The sequence below is a fragment of the Miscanthus floridulus genome, chromosome 4, assembly GCF_019320115.1.
Source record: "Miscanthus floridulus cultivar M001 chromosome 4, ASM1932011v1, whole genome shotgun sequence".
NCBI lineage: Eukaryota > Viridiplantae > Streptophyta > Magnoliopsida > Poales > Poaceae > Miscanthus > Miscanthus floridulus.
Window position 1 is genome coordinate 117,178,233 of NC_089583.1, and position 12,533 is coordinate 117,190,765.

Sequence of the window (12,533 nt, forward strand, 5' to 3'; positions counted from 1 at the left end):
GTATTCCTTGAAGAGTAAACTAGACCACCTCATCCTTTAACTGTGGTCCTTTATAAATTCCAACTTGATGCAATCGAACATAGCTCGAACCCTTCTTCATCTTCTATTGCCAACTTGATCATGAGCAATTGGTTGATAATGCACAAGAACCTCCTCAAGAGCCGGTGAATATATGCATCCATCCAAATGGGCCGAGTGAAATATGCACTCGGCTAACCAAGCCGAGGGAACATACATACACATACACATACACGGATATCCAAAAGTAGATCGAGTGACTACTCGTTCGGACAAATCAACATATATAGAGCAGCATTTTACAACAAAATTAATTATTATATGACCACACAATAAATTGGTGACGATAAAACCTTTATTGATGCAATGTTTTACAATTTCTTTGCAATATATATCAACCTTTGCAACACAAGTTCAAGATTATGACAATGCAATAAATTCGTTGTAATTTTGTCAACTAATCTGCAAAATGGTGTCAATAACATCAACCTCTTGCAACGAAAGTCAAGATTGTCACAATGCAACACATATCGCAATATTTTTGCAAACTGTGTCAATAACACTTACACCAATCACAACAAATTTAGTACCATTGCAATAATGTCCTCTGTGGCCTTAGGCCAGTCTCAGTGGGGTTTCATGGCCCAGTTTCCAACACACCCATATTTTAGAAACAGTGCAGAAGAATTTTATCCCCATGAAACTCTCTCTACTCCCATGAAACTTTTATTCTCTCTCTTCATCAATGCAGTGTCATGCCAGTGTATTTAATGCCAATAAAACTCTATGAAATTCCCATTGAGATTAGCCTTAGGGGTATTTTCTAGTAGTAGTGTGCATTAGATGGAAAATCCAGTCATTAATCACAATAATCCACCATTCAGGTTCAGCCAAAAAACCAAGTAGCTTTATTCAATCATTTGTCCCTAGTCGATGAGTACATCTTGTGGAAAATTCTTCTTCTTCTTTGGTGAAATACATCTGGAAAATTGAATTAAAAGAAAAACAAACCTTGACCATCTGGATGCACGGAAAGAATGAAACAACATACTCGCTTCCGAAGAAAGAAAATACAAGAGATCAACATAAGGTGCTGCTATATATCTGCAAAAAGAACAGAGTCGCGCCGCGCTAGTTGACGACGTGGCAGTTCTTCCTGATCTCGCCGTTGGCAGCGGTCTTGACCTCGATGAGCGACATCTTGAGCATCGCCCTGGCGAACTTCCTCTCAAACCTTCCTCGGATGCCAGCGTTCTCAAGCACCTTCCTCGCCGTCTCCGTCGACGTCAGCAGGGCTGCGTCGGAGTTGAACAGCACCTTGTGACGTAGCACGTTCCAGTAGTACTGGTTGTCCAGCTTGTTGGGGGGTGACGATGTCCTGCACCACCGTGGGGTCGTTGGTGAAGTTGGGGTTGGCTGGGCACTGCCTCTTGAGTACGGTGGCGAGGCCAGGGTTCATGTCGGATGGCGGCGTGGAGATGCGGTTGGAGAAGGAGGAGCAGTGGGAGCGGCCAATGGTGTGGCCGCCGGAGAGCACGACGAGGTCGTCGACGTCGAGGCCCTTGACCTTGAAGCTCTGGATGAGCTGGGAGAGGTTGAAGGACGGCGGCGGCAGGAACCTGAGCGTCTCGTTCTCGAAGGACACGCGGCCGTCGAAGCGTCCCCCGGGGAGGCTGTAGTAGACCTTGGAGCCGCTGAGGAAGAAGGCGGCGTCGCGGGCGGCGAACTGGACGACGTCGGCGCAGGAGACGACGCCCGGGCAGGCCTTCTCGAGCGCCGCCTTGGCCGCGTCCACCACGTCGAAACCGCGCAGGCTGGGGAAGTTTGGCGGGCCGAGCTTCTCCGGCCGCGGGTTCGCCGGCGTCGGGTCGAGCAGCACTGAGCCGTCGCAGCCCTGATGCAACAACAAATACGTGGTAGCGCGTCAAGGCAATGCAGTGCATGCTTGCATGGCCAAATTCTGGAAGCATATTGGGATTAGTTCACGTACCTGGACGAAGCAGTCGTGGAAGGCCATGCGGATGAGGCCGGCGCCGAGGCCGGGGTTGACGTTGGTGGCGTTCCTCACGGCCTCCCTGACGATGTCCTCGGCGTAAGGGCACGAGCGCTTGTAGAAGCCGTACCTCAGCTTTGGCTCCAAGGACCCTTGCGCTTGTGCAGTGGCAGCGGCGAGCAGCGCAACCAAGACGAGGACGCCGAGCCTGGCCATCTTCTGCAAGCTGTTGCACACCGTGCTCGAAGAATGGGAGGCTGCTGCTGCTGAGTGAGTTGGGGATTGTTCATCTGCGTGCATGCTTATTTATATACACCATGGAACTGCCATGTGCCATGTCCTCTAGCTCGTTCCGGAATGCACGCACGCGCTGGGAACGTGCTTACACAACTTAGCATTGTTTTTCTAATGACCAAAACACAACTAACTCAGCTTGATCTATCCCTCTGACTTTTTGGGCTAGTATCAAACTAGGCAGCCAATGCAGACACCACATGTGGGATAGCGGACATCTAGCTCACTACTATAGATGGATAAGCTTTGTCTTGTGCCACAGTGCTTACTCTACTCCCCTGACAGGACGTCGCGCACATTCACAACAATAATTCCTGTGTAAATTATGGCAAGTCAAACGTTTTCGGCCAGCTACACTCATATTGACAACAATTTATGAAGGATCGCTGGCAAATCCATCATTATTGGGTTGGTTGGATCTAAGCAAAGTTCGTGATTAAGATTGCTCGGGCATTGATCTGGAGCCACATGCCATCTTGGAGGAGCTTTGGAAGTGTTGAAAAATTATGAGATATGCGTTTAATCCTAACATCAAATATGGATATTTCATAATACATTGTGAACTTAACACATAACTGTACATAAAACATCCCACTCCGCCGTTACCATTAACACCACATATACATGTAAGAAGCCATGAAGTGGTGATCAATTTCTAAGTCAAACAAATAGTTCAAGTTAAGATTTCAGCTAAACACAAGTGAAGGGACCATGACGACTAAGGGCGTGCTTGGAGATACTATCAAACCCAATGCAAGATACCATCTAGATGTGCAACTACGTTTTCCTAAGCGTGTTGCTATCTCTAATGAGTTTTGCACCCTAGGTTCCAAACCTATCAACTAATAACCTAGCAAGTTATACTAGGAAAGGTAAGCACACAACCTAAAAATGCAAGTAAGTGCAGAAGCGTAAATGAATTAGAGAATGCAAACTCCCGTGATGACGATTTCCCTAATGTACCGAGAAGATCAACCTTCCCCTAGCTCTTGTTCGAGCCCCTCACAAGGGTACCCTCTCGTGAGCGCCAAAACGTCCAACTTGCCTCAGACTGGCCATCGGTATCTACAGTGCCCACCGGAAAGCTCTAGTGACTTCTCTTTTGCCTTTCTGAGTTCTTTCTTTGAACCATGTTATCTAGTCTTCACTTATATGATCTCTTGAGCTTCTTCCTTGTCTTTTGGAGTATTCAATGTTTCTCTTGATCTTCATTTGAGCCATTGATTCCTCGATCTTCACCTTAGCTTAGTTCAAGTTTGTCTTTGCATCCTAAGGACTAATGTTCCTTGTATACTCGCAAACAATGTTAATCAAAATGGTTATATTGCCAATCAACCACTAAAATCACTAAACCCTTGTTGGTCCATGTTTCTTACAATGTCTCCCTTTTGATGATTAATGACAACACAACCAAAGTAAACAATAAAATATATCAAATTAAAACTACCTACTTACTTGATGCAATGAAAGAGCAAGATCATATGGTGCTATTTTAAATATGCATGATAATACGAGAAAAAACTTAACTTGTTCTTACCATTTTCACTTGTCCCCTTAATTTATGTGGTCATTATGGACATAAGCCTCTCCCTTACTCCATAATCCACTTCTCCCTTTCTAGAACCGCTATTAGGTATAAAAAAGATTTTTTTTGAATTTTTGGGGATTTTGGTAAAATTTTTTAAGTTGGTCTTGCTGTGGTTCAAAATTATCCTCCTTTGGAATTAAACACCGAACATGAAGATTAGTAGCACAAGGGAGAGTCGAATATTATCATCCTTCAGAAGCGAAGTAAAATTGATCACAACACTTGACACTCACATTACATAGATTGAGCTCCCCTAAAAGACTATGTACATATGGCGTAAGACAAAGCATATGCCTAGTTAGACATCTAAGTCAAGATAGGGAGATTAATCTATATAATATATTGAGATAGAATATAAATAAATACATTTATTAGTTGTAGGTATTAAAGATAAACTTCTAAACTCATGTCTTATAAGATTCTAACCGAGCATGATGCATGGACCGGGCCGTTTCGAATTGTAAGTAAACCATCAGGAAATTAAACCCAGTTCTTTTAGTATGGAAACATAAAAAAGGAGGATAAATCATACTACATCATAACATAAATGTATCATTTTTTTAGTAAATATGTCAGCGTGACGATGACACTGTGCTTGCACCTTCTTGTGGCCCGTTGCCCTGCCCCCACCATGGCCGAATCACTGCCCCTCTCTCCCTAGCCGCGCGAGAGGCAGCCATAGAAGTCCACTCCTCCACCCAACGGCCAAGCATTATTGTCAAAAAAAAGCCTCCATTTTCAGTTGTCTCTGCAAAAGTATTTCTAGATTCTGCTAGTTTAGTGGGCCCAGTGGAGTCTTCATAGAGCCAGCTAGGAATACAGCCCCAAAAAACCATGTTTGTATAAATCGTTTCTGTAGCAGTGGATGCCATGCAAGACTATTCACTGGTATGGCATAGAATTAATGAAGAGAGAAAGATAAAATAGTTGTATCATTCTAAAAATGCCGTTTGGATACAATATCCAAGGTTAGAAAACCATGCACAATCCTTGGGTCCTTTGTTATTGATAGAATATATACTCCATCTATCCCAAATTAAAAGTTGTCCTATGTCAAAATATTTTAATATTAACCAAATTTGTAGATAAAAATACTAATATTTATAACACCATTTTAGTATTACTAGGTGCACCATGAAATATATTTTTACATACTTATTGATGCCATAGATATAACATTTCCTATTGTAGAGGACCATGACGCCTAAGAGGGGGTGAATTAGGCAACTTAAAAATCTAACTCTAGACTATGGCATCTTTTTCTAACCTTAGCAAAACCTATGCAAAAAGATAAACTATCTAAATGTGCAACTACGTTTTGCTAGTTTGTTGCTATCTCTACCGCAAAAGGATTTATGCAAACAATGTAAAAGCGGAAGCTAAAGAGTAAGGTAGAGATATACAAACTCCCGTCGATGACTCCAGTATTTTTACCGAGGTATCGAAAAGCACGCAAGCTCCCCCTAGTCCTCGTTGGAGCCCCTCACAAGGAATCCCTCGCAAGGGCCAAGCTCCCGGTCGGGTAACTCCGTGGATAGCCCCGGGCCTTCCCCATGCGTAAGTGGGTCTCCGGTGTGCCTTCCGGCAAGCCTCTCCCGGACCGCTCCCCACGGGTCTTCACTATCAAACGCGGTTGGTGCGATGATCTCGCAAGACTATAAGCCCCTCCGATGTACAACAAAGGTGCGCGCAAGCACCGAGTGGTAAGAGGTATGCAAACCTCACTAAACCCTAAGCCTAAACCTAGAGCAAGCGCATAAGCGGTGGTCTAATCAACCTAAGTGTCCGATCACCTTTGTGAGCTCGTTTCTTCGCGATCTTGCGTCTGACTTGGTTCCTATCTTCGTGCTTGGACTTTGCTTGATATCTTGGGTCTTCTCTTGTGCTTCTAGGGTCTTGCTTATGGCGTTGATCGTGGGATCACCATGTCGCCTTCGTCCAAGTCACATCTTGCACCCTATTAAATTATAAAACAATTACTTGTAAATTCATTAATCCAATTTGATTGTGTTGATCATCAAACACCAAAATACAAAGTAAATGGGCCTAAGGTCCATTTTCCTTACACCTATAATATTGCCTTAAGGACTTATAGTGATTATTATAGGAAATTATTTATTTTATTTAAGACAGATGGAGTATATCCAATAATTAATTTGTTTAGAGACTCCTAAAATACAACACCATATGATACTATACTTTGGGTAAGTAAGTTATATCGTATAATCGTTATGACTTATCGGCCTGGCTTATCAGCCATCGCTTGAACTTATCAGTCTGGCTTATTAGCCATGATATAGTGTTTTTCTCTCACAACAAATCAGCAAACCATACTTTTTAGCCTGGCTTTTCAGCAAAGCAAACAGGTCGAACTCAGTAGCTCAGTTATTACATTGCACTAGGAATATCCCTTTTATCACCACCATGGTCGACGCAGCGATGCCATTGACGTACTCCACTCCACCTTGTCACCCCCGCAATTAATGATCGCCATCTCGACTCCCCCACCCGTCCAAGCAAGCATTGTTGTCAACGTGAGCCTGCATGTGGCAGATCGAAAGCGCTTGAATCCCGGCAGGAACGCAACGGAGCATAATTTCCACGGGAATTATTGTTGGGAATAATGTGTAAGCACGTCCTGTCAGGGGAGTATTAGAGTATGTAAGCACGGCGTCGGCAGAAGAAGAGAATGAAAAAGCTTATCCATCACGTACGCACAGTACATTGAGAGAGATTCCCACTTTCCCAGTACTCCACATGCATGCATGGTGCCTGCCAGGTTTGCATGCATGGTATCAGCACCACGAAGTCAGAGCAGCGCATGCATTTCTGCTGCCCCAGCCCATGAGATGCTGAGTTGTGCTTGGTATTATTCTTCCCAATGCGTGCATCCCGGCACGAGCTAGAGAACATGCAGCTCCAGATCACCGAGAACGTCGATCGCCAACAACCTTCATCGTTCTCCGGTCTCCAGGTGTGTACAAATAGATAGACGAGCCGCCGGTGGTGCTCGGCAGATCAACGTGCATTCGACGACGACGGCACACAAAATGTCCAGGCTAGGCGTCTTCGTCATCTTGGTTGCGCTGCTCGGCGGCGCGGTGCCTGCAACTCAAGCCGCAGGCCCGCCGTCCCAAACTCCTCCACCGCTCAGGCTCAGGTTCGGCTTCTACAAGCACTCGGGCCCTCGCGCGGAGGTGATCGTCAGGGAGGCCGTGTCATTACTGGAAACCGAAAAATCCCTGTCGGTACGGCTTCTACCGACAGGAAAATGATAATTATTCTGTCAGGTGAGTAAAACCCGACAGGAAAATTATAAAACCGACAGAAAAACGACATTTTCACTCTGTGTGGTACATACCGATAGAGAAATTCATTTATTTCTGTCGGTGACGTAAATTTTTTTGTCGGGTTTTAGCTTTATTACAGAAAAAATCAAGCCGCGAAAATCTCCCGCCGACCGAAACAGAAGTCCAAAACTATCCCGCGCAGACTCCTTCTTGGCGCAGAGTAAGAAGCCCGGGTCCGGCTAAAAAAAATAAAAAAATCCCTCAACCTTATTATCCCCAATCCCTGTACGCACAAGCCCTCGCTCCACGTCGGCGCCGCCCTCCCGCACGCGTGCTCTCCTCCCTCGCGCCGCACCCTCCACCGACCTCCGCTCTCACTCGAGGTTCGTAGTGTCCTCCCCCAATGAGTGCAGCGTGGCGCCATCTCCTCCGGCCTCCGCTCCCATAGTCACCAGAGCCCCCAACCCTCCCCTGCCATCCCCAAGATCCGCCGCCATAGGAGTCATTGACCCCCGCCCTATGGGGATCCGGTGAGGGAGGCCTAGATCTGGGCACTTGTGCCTCGAGGCGCGGCGGATGTCGGGCCAGGGAGGCGACCACGGCGGATGTCGGGTTGGGGAGGCGGCGACGACGTGGAATGTCACCACCCTCAACCCCGGCACCGGCGCCAGCCTCATCCGCATGGCCTTCCACGACTACTTCGTCCAGGTACGTTTACGTGTTAGACTGTCTCCAACAAGGAACTCAGGACACCCAAACCCAAAATGGGTAGTAAGAGACCCAAAATCAGCCTCCAACAGAGTACCTATACGGGAGACCTATTTTGGTTGCCTGAAAAGCACAACCCAAATATGGGTATCCTCTCTCCTAGAAATCCATTTGCAGAAAGGATTCTCTTTTGGTCTTGTTGTTGGAGAAGATGCCGAATAGATATTGAATCTTTTACTTGTAGCGCTACCCAAAGTACGAATGGGTCTTACATTTTAGGTGTTATTTCTGGAGACGCAGTGCATGCATGCATGCTTCCAAAATTTGGCCGGCGTGCATGGCATTGGCATGCGAGCGATGCGTTGCCTTGACGCGCTACCATCATGTATTTGTTGCTGCAGGGCTGCGACGGCTCCGTCCTGCTGGACCCGACGCCGGCGAACCCGCGGCCGGAGAAGCTGGGCCCGCCCAACTTCCCCAGCCTGCGCGGCTTCGAGGTGGTGGACGCGGCCAAGGCGGCGCTGGAGCGGGCCTGCCCGGGCGTCGTCTCGTGCGCCGACATCGTGCAGTTCGCCGCCTTCTCCCTCAGCGGCTTCAGGGTGAACTACAGGCTGCCGGGGGGCCGCCTGGACGGCCGCGTGTCGCTCGAGAACGAGGTGCTCGCCTTCCTGCCGCCGCCGTCCTTCAAGTCTTCAACCTCTCCCAGCTCGTCGGCAGCTTCGGGGCCAAGGGCCTCAGCGTCGACGACCTCGTCGTGCTCTCCGGCTCCCCTCCTTCTCCGACCGCATCTCCACGCCGCCCTCCGACATGAACCCGGGCCTCGCCACTGTGCTGAAGAGGCAGTGCCCGGCCAGCCCCAACTTCACCAACGACCCCCACGGTGGTACAGGACGTCGTCACCCCTGACAGGCTGGACAACCAGTACTACGAGAACGTGCTCAGGAACAAAGGTGCTGTTCAACTCCGACGCGGCCCTGCTGACGTCGAGGCAGACGGCGACCAAGGTGATCCAGAATGCGTTCATCAGCGGCAAGTGGGAGAAGAAGTTCGCCAAGGCCATGGTCAATATGGCCGCCATCCAGGTCAAGACCACCGCCAACGGCGAGATCAGGAAGAACTGCCGCATCGTCAACTAGCTACTCCTACGTACTTAGTACTAATACAAAGGATTATCGGCGGCTCTAAACCTGCCACTATTTGGCGTTTGTTTCATCAGAGAAGCACATTATTTGATTATTTCTCGTTGCATTTTCATTTCAGATGAATCTGCTGGTTTTGATGTGAACTTGACTAGAGATCAATGTCTTAAATAAGTGTTCGCAAAAGAAAAGAAAAAAGATTTTTTTTTTAAACCTGACGGCGGACGCTTCCCTTTTGAGGTTGTGTTGTAACTTGTGAGACGATGAATGGGTCGATACCTATCTGATTTGCATAAGCGTATATATATATAGGCATCAAGTTCAGAACATGTATAAGCATCTGTTTCAAACACATGAGCATCTTACTAATACTAACCGGAGGCCTTCAATGGAGGATCAATATTCATGAGAAACGTTAAAAAAAATACCAGAAATTCTCACAAAAATCTAAAAGATATGACTATCATTGATAATAATAGCTGTTAGATCTGTTCCAAATTATAAATCGTTTTGGCTATATCTAGATGCATAATAAAAAAATGTATATGGAAAAAGCCAAAACGATTTACAATTTGTAATGGACAGAGTATTTTCTAAATAATTACTCACATCACATATGTCATTATGTAAAACCCTATATTTGCACCTAAATAACCCACTGTCATTATGAAACATAGTGTAACTAACTCCTAAAATTTGCAGCTAACTTACCCAACTGTCATTAGGATAGATAATCTAATAATCAAGGTTTTAAATAGCCGGCTAAGCCATTTAGCTTTCTATGTCCGAAAACAGGCTATAGCGGGCTATAGCGGTAGCTAAAGGCTAACTTGTACATAGAAAAACTTAGCTAAATCCTTCTTAAACAGCTATAGCCGGAGATAGCGGAGGCTATATCCGAAGATTTAAAACCTTGCTAATAATCCCTTATACTTGCATCTAAAATACCACTTTTCTGTAATTATTAAATAGATTAAAATACCCTCTCAAATCTAAATACAAATTACCAATATATGATATTAAAAATGTTTAAATAATCATAAATTATGTATATAGATTGTCTAAATTACCCATTTCTATTAACATTAAATATTAATATAAAATTACTAAATCAAATGTACCTATTGTGCCATCATACAAATCAAGTATAGTGATAATACATATGTTATGTTCACTAATCATGAAAAATATTATGTTAACGACTCAAATACCAACACTAAAATTTATTTTAGATTATATTAATAGCCATGCTAATAATTTATGTACATTGTTAGTTTTGATACATTTATACTCTATTCCAAACCATATTCACTTTGGCTTTATCCTAAGTCAAATTTCTCTAACGTTGACCGAATTTCTTGAAAAATACATTAGCATATACGAGTTTAGATAAACTCCATTGTCAAAAAAAAACTTACGAATAAAATTCGATTTTGTAGATGTTAATATATGCTACACACTTGGTCAAAGTTTGTGAACTTTGAATTAGACCAAAGCTAAAGTGGACTGTAAGTTGGAATATATTTTAAAAGAACCGGAAAAGAGACCTATCAATGGCATTGATAAAGAAAAAAAAAATACATTGCAACTGATTCTTTTCTCACTTGGTCTAACATAATAGGTGAAATCATGTGAATTTATTTGAGAAAGTGCTTGATTGATAATTTGGTTTGCAAACTACAAACTCAGTGGTGCAAGCTCAAGAAAGAAGCTTCACTTCAGACTTCACTCTCTTCACAGTTCATTCACAAGTGTTCAGAAAAAATGAGTTCAGTTCAGAAGGGGCCGTGCGTAGGTATGCATGGGGCTCAAAACTTGCAGGCCAATCCGTAGAAAGATCAACCATTGGGCCTCTTTTTCCAGTGCACCCGAAGCGGCCCACCTCATTGTAGAAACCAAAGTTGGCCCAATCCCTTGCCGTTGAGACGGTAACTTCGTGCTCGCCGTCGTCCATGGGCTCGTCGCCAGCTTCCAGCCTTCCAGGCCAAGGGGCTCAACATTTTTTTGAAAGTAACAAGGGGCTCAACATGACTGAACTTGATCTCTGTGCTTTTGAACCGCACACTATCGACCAGTCCAGCTATTCGTGTTTCACGAAGTGAGGGTAGCTTAGTTGGTTGGGTTCTACGTGATGAAATACGTTCATCTGGATTTAAGTCCTCAACTTGATACAAGATTTAACAGCGTTATTCTTTTAGTGGTACGCGACGTACCCATTGACAGCGAGACGTCTGTGGTGACTTCGTTAATCTCAAGATTTACCGGTCCAACTTAGTTCTCCGGAGGTGCTCAAGGGTAGGATGCGCATGTGTGCGTTCATAGAGATAAGTGTGCGCTCGTATATGTGAACGTCTGCGTCTGTAGCTGAGTCACGCAAAAAAACTTTTCGTGTTTCAATTTTCTAATTCCTATAGAAACTTCTCTAAATATTTCTAGATAAACATCCATAAAGATAAAGGCGGGGAGAAAAAATTGAAAATACATCAAAATTCAAGTTTGTCTTCACTTGCAGTCTTCAAACTTATATGGTTGTGTCATCCAAATCATTAAACTCACAAATTGTCTATTTAAGTCCAAATAGGTCAAGACTGGTGCTCGTATGCTAATGTAGCATGCTAACATGTGGACCACATGTCAACTCCATCTCCCTTCGACCTTCTATCCCTTGAGATCCCTCTTTCCTATCTCCTATCTCTCCCTCGTGGCCTCAAGCTATATAACAGTGGTGGTCGTGCTGCCACATGCCATCGTGGCGAAGCGGGCGAGCCCCCCCCCCCCCCCCCCCCCCCCCCCCCCCCCCTGCCTTGTCCATGCCTGGGAGAGCCCACCCTGCTTGTGTCGTCCCTAGCCCTCGGCCATGTGCCTCTCAAGCCATGCCACCCATGAGCTCAAGTGAGAGAGAGAGGGGGGAAGGAGGGAGATTGAGTTAATATGGGGGCCACAAATGTCAGCATGCCCTGAGCATTTGGACTAGCTGTGCGATCTAGACATATGCTCTGTTCGCTTGTCTTATAATCCGTATTTTTCGGCTTATCTTTTTAGTCATAACAGTATTTTTCTCTCACAACAAATCAGCCGGAAAACAGTGTTTCAGCTTGTTTTTTCAGCGAAGCGAACGAGGCCATAGATTGAGGATGTAAACAGGTGGTGTATGATGACCTAAACGAGAGATATGCTAGTTTTGGAACCAAGATGACGTAATTGAACAAGTTTTGAGAACCTAAATGCACGGTCTGTGAGTTTAGGGACTAGGAAGACAACAATTGCACAAATTTGAGAACTGCCAATGCGCTTCACTCAAAATGTTTAGGAAATTGCAATTCATCAAGAAATATTTTACTTGCTATTACACGGATGGGGCAGTAATAAGGAACAGATAATACAGAATATGCATTGAAAATAAAAGAATACAGAAATATGCAAAATAAAGCAGTTCAAATGATTTCTGCTCAAGCGTGTAAACGATTCGAGAACAAAAGCTAATCTGATGCATCAGAAGCCAA

The 12,533-nt window shown here is 44.9% G+C and overlaps 2 pseudogenes; one reads left to right on the top strand and one right to left on the bottom strand.

Annotated features, from left to right (window-relative positions):
• Window positions 1-1,149: 1,149 nt before the first annotated feature.
• On the bottom strand, window positions 1,150-2,311 carry LOC136549177 (peroxidase 2-like; annotated as a pseudogene).
• Window positions 2,312-7,759: 5,448 nt separating this feature from the next.
• Window positions 7,760-9,027, top strand: LOC136549178 (peroxidase 2-like; annotated as a pseudogene).
• The last annotated feature ends 3,506 nt before the right edge of the window (window positions 9,028-12,533 follow it).